Genomic DNA, 13,189 nt, shown 5'->3' with positions numbered 1-13,189 from the left:
CGATCTTGCCAGCGTATGCCGACCTCTGAAAAATGCATCTAAAACGCTGGTGCACGTCGAATACGGTATGGGTAAGTTTGGTATACGTGAATAGAACGCTAAAGTACGCTATCATACGTCGTAGTAAGTGGAGTACGTCTTGAAATTTTAAACGTGTTAAAATTTTACGACGTACTTGCCGTTTGCCTCACATGTTCCGCATGCCATGGGAATAAGTTGTACGCACGATATGCGATCGTTGGCACACATCGACAAAAGTTACTTGTAAGTTACTCATAAGTCGAAACACGTCGAGGTAGTGGTTAGCGTCAGTGTTCCAGACTCCCTCTTTTTTGTTTTTTTTCTTCGGTATGACGGTGATGTTGACATTTCGATTTGTAGTGCGGTGATAATATAACATAATTAATAAGCTGCCGCTCAACGATTTAAATCATAACCGCACTAGAAATCGAAGTGTCAACATCACCGTCATACCGAAGAAAAAGAAACCAAAAAAACCAGGGAGTCTGGAACACTGACGCTAATCATTACCTTGACGTGTTTCGACTTATGAGTAACTTACAATTAACGTGTGTCAATGATCGCGTAACGTGCCTACAACACGTTACTCATAGGTTAGAAATAAGTTTCGGGTACGCTAAACATTACCTCGACGTGTTTTGACTTATGATTAACTTACAAGTAACGTGTGTAGACGTGTGTCAACGATCGCATAACGTGCCTACAACTTATGGCCAGCGTAGCGGAACTTGTGAATCATACGCTGGCATAAGTCGTAAGATTTCAAGCATGCTAAAATTTGAGGACAACCGCAAAGTACAACGATGAAAGCCAGCGTACTATGACGTATGGCAGTGTTTTTCAGCGTGCTCTCAATGTTTCCAAAACTTTCCCATAACGTATTCGACGTGTGCCAGTGTTTTAGACAAATTTTTCAAAAATCGGCATAAGCTGGCTAAAACGTCAAGGTGTGACTTGGCCTTTAGTATGTCATGCTAATAAGCCTATAGTTTTACACCGTTTAGAACAGAATGGCCATTCAATACATGAAACGGGCCGTTGTGAGCATTTTGTATACAGTACCGCATCATGAGTGTCGGAACGATAATTGCTATACAAGTTAATTGTGCATATCTATTACAACAGACTAAACCGTAACACGGTACAACAGAGTATGAGAAGCACTTGCGAAAGAACTCACCAATTTTTACCCATGTGTAACAGCTCCCAGATTCTCCTCGAGAATGCATGTTCAAGACGTTGTCTACGTCAATATCCTCCTCCTCTTTCTGGTGTTATTTTGTTTGAACTAGTCTTTTAGTTGAGGTGCAAGATCCACAAATCAAGTCACAAAAATCATTGTTAGTCAAGGGCCAAATTCCACCACCATAGTTCAACACCAAAGTTAAAGTACTGAATCCAAAAAGCAAAGCTGAAAGGGAGATGTTAAATGTCCAAATCAAAGCAGAGAGAGAGGCACTGCACAAGCAAACTATCAAAGAAGCACATAATCAGGAAAAAAACATTTTAATGGTAGATTTTGAAACACTATTTTGGAACAAAGGTGTGCAAATTAAATGGTGACAACTACTTATGATGAATGCATGTAAATAAAGCATTCCCAGGATTTTATCAACATATTCCCAATGCAATCCATTGCTTCAAAGATATTCAAATGCATCCATAACCCCAACAGGCCAAACCCAAACCATAGCTCCACCAACAGGCTAAACCTAAACCATAGCTCCACCAACAGGCTAAACCTAAACCATAGCTCCACCAACAGGTCAAACACAAACCATAGCTCCACCAACATTTAAAGGTTAAAGATGTATCAGAGGTCGAACAGTGAAAGTCCCACACAACGCATCTTACCCCTTTACCCACCAGGCATATGGAAGGGGCTAATTAATACACATACTATTGAAATAACTGCCTTGTGCTCGCTGTATGTTGTTTGCCATTGCCTTGGAGGCATGCCGTTTTACAGGACTGCAACAATATATTGTAATACTTAAATGTATTGTACAACTGAGTAACTAGAACACTATACAGTCTAATTTGCATAATATTGCACCTGGAATCCTATATAATCTGTATCAATAATATGTCCTTGTCTGTCTCTTGGTTTATTATCTCCTGTCTCACAAATTGGCAGATCATCACAAAACTTCCAAAGCATCATTATCCTGCGTATGCGAAGCAAAAAGCCTGTTTAAGCAATTGGTTCATGTCTGTCTGTCCGTCTTATCAGTTTATGATTAAGGAACAACTTATTACAGCGCGTGCGCTGTATACAATTGCACCGAGTTTGAAATGTCCCCGGCATCATCTACCACGTCTCTGGTGGGTCCGGTGTCCCCCCCACGTGCCTCAAGATAGCCATTGACGGCCGTCCGGTCGATGCAGTGCGTAACCTAGACGGAAATGGCGACAATCGACGGAAATACCCGAGTATTTCAATGGAAATTTGTGAAACTAATGTGTTATATATGTGAAAACCATTTAATTTATTGCTTGACGGAAAAAAACAAAGAAACGCTCCCCTCATGTACGAACGAACGAACGAAAGACGTCATTTCCGTCCACCATGGTATTTCGCGTCGAACGCAGAAAGCTAAGTTCTTCTTATGCCATCATTCTCTTTAATATTAGCCATAAACAAGTGTTTCGTCATGCATTAGTAGTTGAAATTTACTTACAACAAGAACGAAAAAAATAATCTCCTCAGATTCAACAAGAACGGAAAAAAACCCCCAAAACATCACGTGCAGGACAAGACCAATCGAGCTGAAGGAAACGATACTGTAACTGCACTGCTCCTGATTGGTCAAAGGACACCACGTGTGTTGTGTGGGAGGTGTTATGCACGAGGATTCCAGGCTAAGTTCTTCTTCTGCTATCATTCTCTTTAATATTAGCCATAAACAAGTGTTTCGTCATGCATTAGTCGTTGAAATTTACTTACAATCATTCTTTTGCGGCCTCCTGCCACGCTGTATCGAACAATTTCATTCCTTCTGTTATATATATATATATATATATATATATATATATATATATATATATATATATATATATATATATATATATATATATATATATATATATATATATATATATATATGTGCTTATCGCAATAACAAGATTTTTACATTTCAAATATTAAGTACGCTTTTTAATTGTTTTTCAACTGAAAAAGCATAAATTGCATATTTTAACATTAGTGTACTCATTTGATTCACCACACGCGCGCTGTATTGAAGGATTTCACTTGTTTAAATTCAATGTTATATTTTGAACATGAATCGGAACGTGAATAGGAAGACAAGTTTGCAGTTTTTACCATACTTTGGCTTTGAATTTGTCCCAATCGCACATGTGCAGAGAGGAGTGAGATAATATTTTTACTCTGTTTGGCAGTCAAACAAAATTAAAATCATTCCAAACAGGAAAGTTACTGTTTTTAAGGACATTATAAAGGACACAAACAACAGGCATGAAGAACTAATGTAACTTGTTAGATTGGGTGATGTAATAGTTTTACACTGGGTAAAACCTGGAATTAATTTAATTATATGCCATTAAACCTCTTTAAACCTTTATTCAAAATGAATTATAAACTTGAACGCTGTAGAACACAAATCGCCTTCATAATACTTCCAATAACCATGATATATATATATATATATATATATATATATATATATATATATATATATATATATATATATATATATATATATATATATATATATGAGGCGCCGCGAGGGGTGATGTAAGGGACACATCGGCCATTTTGGAGTTAATGCCATATAGCACTATTTTAACCCTTACCCTATCATCCGAGCCTATCATCATCATATCATTAAAAAATGTCACTTACATCACTCCTCCTCGTGGGGCCTCATATCGATATGTAGCATGAGAGGGTGTGGCTTGTGTTTCGGGGTAAAGAAGATGCCGATTTGACACTGCATTCTGTATGGTGGTCAATAAAGCCTCCATCTCCTAAACTGCAACTCAATCTCTTCTTATTACAGTGTATAAGGGACTAAGGGTGATGTATATAAGACTGCTTCAGTAGCGCTAAACTTCTGGATAAAAAAAAAGATCTTTAAAATCATTATTTTATTAAAATTGAAGTATTATATCTGAACACTGCACAGGGTCAGGTCAGGTCAGTTATGGAAGCATGTGCCAGAACAGCGCGTCGCTGCGTCCGCTTTCCGCCAGTATTCCAGGAGCCTCCGTCTGGCCTTCCCCCAGGCAGATGCCTGGCCCATCCCCATCTCCTCGAGATGCTGGTCAACTTGCTGCAACCACGAGGCATGTGGTCGGCCCATTGGCTTCCTCCACTCACGAGACTCCCTCGCTGAGAGAATCAGGTGAGCAGGATCAACGTCAGGAAAACGAGCCACATGTCCATACAGCTGCAACTGACGCTCACGGACCATGCAGCTAACAAATCTCATCCGAGTCTCTCTCAGCAACCGCTCGTTGGACACAAAATCCGACCAGCGATAGCCAAGGATTCTCCGAAGAGACCTGGTACCAAAGGAATTAAGTCTCCATCTCAGATCCTTGGTCAGAGTCCAAGTCTCACATCCATAGAGCAAGACTGGAAGCACCAAGGACCTGAAGACTCGGACTTTCGTCCTCCCGCACAGGTACCGGCAGCGCCACACCTCATGATCCAGTGAATCCATGACTCCCCAGGGCCGACCCAGACGTCTATTGACCTCTGACTCACAGCCAGCAGAGACATGATAATCACTGCCAAGGTAAGTGAATCTCTCCACGACCTCAACATCCTCACCACAAACAGACACAGACAGGACAGCAGCATCCAAGATGTCATTGAAAGCCTGGATCTTAGTTTTGACCCAAGACACCTGTAATCCCAGCGGCTCCGACCCCTCATTCAGCACCTCGAGGGCCCCCAAAAGGATATCTGAAGTCTCCGCAAAGATGACTGCATCATCTGCGAAATCAAGGTCCGAGATCTTGACATTCCCAAACGATGCACCGCAGCATGATCTTTCCGAGATCCTCCCTAAAATCCAGTCCATATAAGTGCTGAAAAGTGTGGGAGCCAGTACACACCCCTGACGAACTCCAGTAACAACTGGAAATAAGTCAGAGATGGTACCACCACACTTCACAGCACTCTCAGTACCAGAGTAGAGTACAGACATCAGATCGATCAGTTTTGGTGGCACCCCACGAAGACCAAGAATCCTCCAGATAGCATCCCGATTCACTGAATCAAACGCTTTACAGAGATCAACATAGGCTGCAAGCAGCCCCTGCCGAAACTCTCGTCTACGTTCGGTGAGGACCTGAAGAGCAAGGATACTGTCAATCGTTGACCTCTTTGGTGGAAAGCCTGACTGCTCTGGACGCTAGTGCTCAAGCAGATGGTGGCGAACCCTATCAAGAATTATCCGAGCAAAGACCTTGCCCGGCACCGAGAGCAGCGTCGCCCCTCGGTAGTTGTTGCAGTCTTGGCGATCACCCTTCCCTTTCCAGAGAGGGACAACAAGGCCCCTCTTCCAATCAGTTGGGATGAGGCCTGTGTCCCAGGCAGAGCACAAAACTGCATGCAATGACACGAGTGCAGCATTTCCACCAGCCTTGAGAAGTTCAGCATGGATGCCACAGATCCCTGGAGCTTTACCCCATTTCAACCGGTTCATCGCAGTCCGTGTTTCCACAAGCGAAGGTCGACCACAGTTGATTGGAGGGTCAGCAACAGGGATTGTAACACCCTTGACGTCCAACTCGACAGCTGGGGGATAAGCCTGGTGCAACCGCTCAAAGTAACCGGCCCAGCGGGCCTTCACTTCAAACTCCTCTGTCAAGAGCCTAACACTCTCAGCTCCAACTACAGTGCTCCGTGGGATGGGCTTGGATGAACGCAATGCGTGAATTCCCCTGTAAGCGGGACGAGAATCACCTGTCCACAGGTGATGCTTTACCCCCTCACAGATTCCTCGCACATAGGCCTCCTTGTCCACCCTTAGTGCACGTACAGTTTTACGCCTCAGCTCCCTGAACAACTCAGCTCTGCCATTCAGCCTGGCCCTGCGACTCTGGTCAACGGTATCCAGTGTCCCTTGAGAGACAAAATTCTTCTTTGCCCTGTGGTGAGTTCCAATATATCCACCGGGAACATCAATGACGGTGGTCTTGAAGGCACTCCACAACTCTTCAGGACCCCCCAAAGCACCCAGACACCCCAAATGTCCACATAGCCTGTTTGCAAACACCTCAGCTACTCTCTCATCCTTGCACTTGCCAACATCCAGCCTCGGCTGGGATGGTACCATTCTCCAGGATTTAAGGTGCAGCTTTAGAGTTGCTACAACAAGCCTGTGGTCAGTATTGAGGAACTGAGCACTCCGGTAGACCCTGCAGTTCTGGATCATCCTCCAGCGACCGTCAATGAGGACATGGTCAATCTCCTTTGCCACACCGCCAGCGTTGGAATACCAAGTCCAGCGATGAGCTTGTGGGTGCTGAAACCATGAACCAGCCACCCTAAGTCCATGACTTCTTGCAAAGTCAAGGAACTTAGTGCTATTCTGGTTCATAGTTCCTGACCCATGGGGACCAACACACACCTCATAACCATCTCTATCAGTTCCAGTCGATGCATTGAAATCCCCCAAGACTAGAAGTGTATCTCGTCTGGGGCACTGATCAACCACAGACTCGAGTGTGGCGTAGAATGCATCCTTCACGGTGAGATCACTCGCCTCAGTCGGAGCATAAACAGAGACCAGGGAAATGACACCTAAGGAGTGACGAATCCTTAGTCTCATCATACGCTCGTTGACCGGTGTTACCTCAATTATCATTGGGGTCAGCTTATTGGACACAGCTACAGCAACTCCCTGAGTATGGTAACCATCAGAGCGAACAGACCAATAGTAGGTGTAACCACCCACCATTATCTCGCCGCAATCCGGTCTCCGAACCTCAGAGAGTGCTGCAATACCGATGTCCAAACGCTTGAGCTCAGATGATAACAGAGACAGTTGATCATCCTCTTCGGGATAGGACATTCCAGGCACCCACCCGAAGGGACCGCCTCAGGTTAACCCAAGGAGACCACCGTCTGGTGGACGACACCTCAGCATCACTCCGACACACTCTTCCACAATCTGACCCAGGGATGTTACCCCGTGGTTTCCCTCCTTTCATCAAAGATTGGGGGTCCCAAAGGCTTTGCCCCAATCCCATCATCCGGTGAGCTGAGGGAAGCTGCACAGGAGGTACTCCCACGGAGTGGATTTTCAGATTTTTTTGCGTTTTGTGTTTTGCGGAATGAAGGGTTTTACGGTGGCCCGAGTGCAAATCCTGCCACCAACCTCCTAATAAAAAAGTAACCCAACTGCAGGAGGACGTCCGCAGACAGAGTTGGGCACGAGATATGGATGGCCGTTGGCTCGGAGGAGCTCCTCTGCCCTTTGACAAGTTTTGTTTTTAATCCTGCTGGGTGTCCATATCCAAACACCCTCCTCACCAGAAAACCTGGTGGGGGACAGGTTTGGTCGCCGACAACCCGACCATGGAACAGGCTCGTACAGGTTTACATGGTACCTGTTGCAGGTCACAGATCTAACCTGACCTGACAAAAGTGTCGTGTTCTATGAACTCTCCAGTTAACAATGCCTTACATTTCCGCTTACTGCTTCTAAATTTTTCCTGATTTTATTCTGTTAGCCCCAGTTGTATACTTTTGTCAAAGCATTCACTATGCCAGATGATGTCACAGCATTCCGATGGTTAGCTCTTCAATCCCAAACCGTCATGAGATTGCTACTGCTGTCTCCATTTATTCCGATAGTCACGGGTTTGTTGTTGTGTGGCCTTTCTGTCCTATGACTTATTTTATGATTCGTTTTTTTTCCCCAAATGCCATTCCATCCCACCACTCATCCTTCACGAGTACATCCGCTCGTTTATAATAGAGCTTTGCATCGGTATATCACCAAAGACTTATTTTATGATGGAGCAACAGTTTTGTGGAGACGTAAAATGTAAACGATATTTTAAAATGTTTTGTCCATGCATTGAGGTAACCAACAAATTGAAGTCCATGAAGACCTAATCTCAGCTCCTGAAAACGTCATTCACAGGTCTTGTAACATCCTGAATGCTGTAATAAATTTCAAAATGATGATGCTTTAATATAGTGGTTCTCAACCAACCTGTAGTCCACGGACCCGAGCGAGGTCCACGCAGAGGCTAATGCTCCGTAGGAAAATGTTCCATAGAAAAATTAGCCTCTTCGCTTTGCCAAATGAGAAATGGGTGCTGTATTCTACTTCATCTTCTCCTCCTCTTCCTCCTCCTCCTCCTCCTCCTCCTCCTCCTCCTCCTCCTTCCTTAAGCCTTAATCCCAACAGTTAGGGGTCGGTCATTTGAACCCACCTTCGCCATTCTCCTTTGTCTTCTGTATCTTTTTCTCTCAATGCCTTGTTCTTCAAATCTCTTTCCATACTACATCCCTTCACCATAACCTCAATCTCTCTTCCTTTAGTGCTGAGCCAAAGTATTTGAATTTGTCCACTTGTATCAGCTCTTCTATCAGCTCTTCACCTCTTCTATGACACTTCATTCCTGTCTTACTTCACACAATAACCTCTGTATTTCTGGAATATCCACGTAATAAGTAATAATTCCTATCCACCTACAAGGCCATCATCCACAGCTTCATTGAGTACTACTCTCCCCTCTGGGCTGGCTCCCCTTCCTCACATGTTGCTCAGCTTGACGCTGTAAAAACCAAGGCCTTTTGGATTATTTGAATCTCTCACGATGAAGCTGAGTCCATGGGCCTATCACTTCAGCATCGCAGACAGGTCAGTGGTCTCTGTCTTCTCCTGCCTCCTTTCTGGTCTTGCACCCACTGCTCTTTTCATGGTTTATCCCCCCCCCCACCTTTCCAGGTTTATACAGGTCTCACACAGTCTACCATCAACCCCCTTCTGGTGTAACTACCTAAATCCAGGATCACTGCTCACCTCCACTCATTTGTTCCTCACGTGGCTAAAAACTCATTTGTTCCTATTTTTTTTCCCCACCTGTGGAATCAACTTCCCTCATCCTCTTCAGTCTCATTCTTCCCCCCCCCTTCCATGTCTTCCAAACGACTGTTCACCACCATCGCAGATCATCCTCAATCCAAAAGCATGATCTTTTCTACCCTCGTTAATCCGTCCCAATCCCTCTCCCTTCCAAATTTCCAGTTTCCCTGCTGAGAGTTTCCTTCTGTATTTATCTTGTTAAACCCATGCATCCTCTACCCCCCATTCCTCCCCACACTCATTGTTTGTCCAAGTCTCTCTCTATCTTGGTTTTAAACTCTGCTGTTGGTGTTTCCCTCTCTCTCTACTGTTCCTTTTTCATCCCGTTTTTGTCCGTTATTTCCTGATCCTTTCAGTGTGCCATTTCTTCCACGAGCCTCGACTATGTATACAAACATAATCCTCAATCTTTTCATCTTTAAACTCTGCCATTCCAACACTTCTCTGTAGCTCTTTTTTGATTCTGCTGTTTTGACTGAATCATCCTGTGACCAGGAGCTCGCACTTTTCTCTATTTCTGATTTTGTCATTAGTATGTCCATCACCCAAACAAAAAAGAAGTGACAGTGCAGACAAACTTCCACTCCAAAATGTTGTAAGTCCCTATTTACTGTCCTCACCGTATAATGCTGGCTCCCGTAGAATACATTTCCATCACGATTCGAACAAACTTGTCTGGTCCACCCTTCTTCCGAAAAAAAACAATCCATCACTTCTCTCGGGATCCTATTGTGTGCCATCTCTAGATATGTGAATGCCCAATGCAGCTTCTTATTTCCTTCCAGCATCTTTTCCTGAATCTGTCTCAGGATGAAAATCGCACCCACCATTCGCTTTCTTTTCCTACAGCATCTTGGCGATTTTCATGATATTCCTGTTCAAAATGCTCATTCACAATCTCGGCCCACCATGCATGACTGCTCCGGGCCTGGCAGTTGGAGTTTAATTTGAAATCACGTGCAACCACCTTCCTAGAAACATTTCTTGTCCACAAAATAACTACATTATATTGGCACTGTTGTAGGAAAACTGTTCATCCTGGCTATTGATGCAAAGTTACCATATTTATTTGACCATATGTCTTTTGGTAAATGGTTGATTTAAAGTTACACTTGGTAGCCGTTGGGCTAAATTGCTTGAAATTACAGAATCGCAGAATAACAACAAGCATAAACAAAACTGAATAGGAAGCAATAAAAAGAAAAGCCAGAAATGAACACAAAGCAGTAAAACTCCAAATGGCCTGATCTTCCTCCTTGCCTGGCCTCTTCAAGTCACCCCATCCATGATGACCCTCGTACGATCCGTCCGCAAGACCATCAGTCTGGCGGTGACCAGGCCAACTCTGCATCTCAGAGAGCATTGTGGCAGATCGCAAATGGCGCCCTGAAGCACTGGGGGCTGCCACTGCTGAAGGGGTGCTCCATGGGGCCTGTGGCACACCACACACTCGGGGGCAGCAGCTACGCCATACCCAGCAGTTGTGGCATGCCCATCCAGTCTTGAACATGAGCCCATTGATGTGACCGCAATCAGAGACTACCCCAATGATGGCCCAGATGCTCGAAAACCTCTTGAGGGACTGGTAAGTGAAAATGTGTGCAATGTACAATATATGATGATGGATTATGACACCAATTCAATCTTAATCTTCCATTGTTGCAGAAAGCTCCATGATTTTCTTTGATGGTTTATATAGCACCATAAAATCTCATCACTACGTGATTATGCAATAATTATTGCCAAGATAACTTTTAGCCAGAGATTAGTTTCGTCCAGTCACTGCGCTTCCGTGACCCACTTGGAATAACAGATCTTCCCCTGCGAGCAGTAACTTTTGGAATGCATTGAAGGGATTTTGCTTGTTTGGGACATCTTTTGATATTTCCAGTGATGCCATTCCATTGTTTTAAGAGCGTTCAGCCCAAACTATGCAAGTAAAGTTTGTGGCCAATCTCAAGTGTATTACCAACTCGTTGGCTCATGCTTTTATACCTGGCGAGGTGGAAGAAGGAGTAAATTATTTGTGGCATTAATTAACTCCAAATTAGCATTCATGAGGAGGTAGCACTGATCCCTGTGAAGTAGCACTGCCTTTGGCAATTTTCTTTGTCCCACTTCATTTGGGGATCTGAAAAGTGATGAGCAGTGTGTTATTCCTGCTTTGTGGTATATGCTTTGCTGTAGTAGAAGTTTTTGAGTGATCCTCCTTGAAAGATCATTAGGAGGAGCCTTCCCCCCTCCCCCTTGCCTTTTTTATTTACAAGATTGAGACTCGTGGAAGAGCATAGGTAATGAAGGGTATGAACTAACAGGGGGACAACCGTTGGACAGAAAAGGAAGGGAATTCATTAATTTCATTTGCAGCCTTTGGCTGCTGCTTGCATCGTTGCTGGGAGTTCTGCTGTGTAGTGTCCCTGGAGGTTAAAGCAGAAATTTGTAATTTGGCCATGGTGCCAGCGATAATTCCTCTATTCTTAATGAAGAACACCGTGGGATCTTTAGCGTCCACCAGCTAATACCGGCAGACGAGACACCCAGTTTAACGTTCAACTGAGGGATGGCACACGCATCGGTGCGTCACCCTGCCTGTGAGACACCAGGATGACAGTTTATAGCTTGGCCGAGATTTGAACCCAGGCTGGATGGCTCGGGGTTGGGTCATCGCGAGGCCATCCTGCCAGCCCCCAGGAAGGGAATAAACAAACAAGACTGAGGGGGTGGGAGGAAGCACAGTAACCTGCAAGTTAGTGGATTGGTTTTGGTAGGCTTAATGAGGACATAAAATATTGCATACTTGGATTGTAGGGGGGGGGGGCGGTATGGGGGTTGAGATGGCAGTGCACCGCCTGGAAAAGACTCAGTTAAATGAAAAAAAACAAACTCCGAAGAATAATCTTGGAAAAACGCTGCAGGAAAATACGTATCCTTACTACCTTCTCACTATAATTCATGGACTGGTGTTTGTGTGTTTGTCACACTATCCCCCCTACAGTTCTGTGCCGATTACATCCAGACTTGCTACATATAATATGATCAGCATGACCTCAATTCGTATATAGGGGTGTTTTTATATTTCCTGGTGGTCTTGAGAGGTTGGGGGTGGGGGGGGCGAGGGACGCAAATTCTCTCTGTAAATGTGTATCATGCAGTGCCACCTCCAGGTTGGGGAGGGTATTACAAGTCTCCAATATTTACAGTACAATATTCCTGTCCCCACGTTTTCCAGCACAGGAAGGTGTTTTGAATTATAAGCAGTAGGTATGTTTTTGCTTTATGCACGCAACTCAGAGGTTTTTTTATTTATTTATTTTATTTTGGGGAGCAATTGAGGCAGCTGTCAGTTGCCTATACACCACTCAAATAAAGGTATGTGTCAGAATAATGTGTTGCAAGCTTGGAACAAGATCGCCTGTAGGACAGGTACTCTGCTCGTATCTTAAAAACTCAACCAAACAAAATACATGTTACTAAAATTTTTAACCAAAATGACTGAAAAAAAAACTGAAACTCCCCTCCCCTCCCCCCCCCTCAGAAATACGCTCAATGTAAAATAAAAAACCCTCACATCCTGTTGCTGGTGGCAGTATATTATTGATTGGTGCTGAGTGCTGCATGTTTGATTCTGGTGTTAGAGGTAGTATACTGTACCAAATGGGCAGTGCCAAACAGCACATCACCACACTTGGATAAAAGTGGTTCTGTATTATCACACAAAATTAATGAAGCTCTTATTTGGCATCAGAATAAGAAACACCGTACTGGTACAATCACAGCATTTCCTTAAAATATGCCATCATAGCGTTTCACTTCATGTGTGTTTAATATTTTGCCAATGTGTTTTTTTTTTAATACATTTAGGGGCCACTTTGGCATTGGGGAAGGGTGTTGTGGAGTGGGGAGGGAGGGCAGGATTTAAAATCTCATCATCTTTGAGTATGTAATATAAATAATGTTGGCTTAGTGGTTCGGGTGGCTGGCTTAGGATCTTCGGGTCCTGAGTTTGAGCCCTGTTGGCTGCTGAATGAACACCAGGTGGGGTTGATTCAACCTGTCATTCTGAGGTCGGTGAAATGAGTACCAGTGTACTG

General features: G+C 44.1%; 1 protein-coding gene across 4 annotated transcripts in view; it reads left to right on the top strand.

Annotated features, from left to right (window-relative positions):
- LOC147018536 (microphthalmia-associated transcription factor-like) overlaps window positions 1–13,189 on the top strand; it is a 176,847-nt gene that overhangs the window by 118,081 nt on the left and 45,577 nt on the right. The window lies entirely within an intron of this gene.

This window comes from Eptatretus burgeri, chromosome 10 (genome assembly GCF_056783735.1).
Source record: "Eptatretus burgeri isolate ZD-2024b chromosome 10, Ebu_testis_v1, whole genome shotgun sequence".
In the NCBI taxonomy this organism is placed as follows: Eukaryota; Metazoa; Chordata; class Myxini; order Myxiniformes; family Myxinidae; genus Eptatretus; species Eptatretus burgeri.
This window is presented reverse-complemented; position numbering and strand designations above follow the sequence as displayed.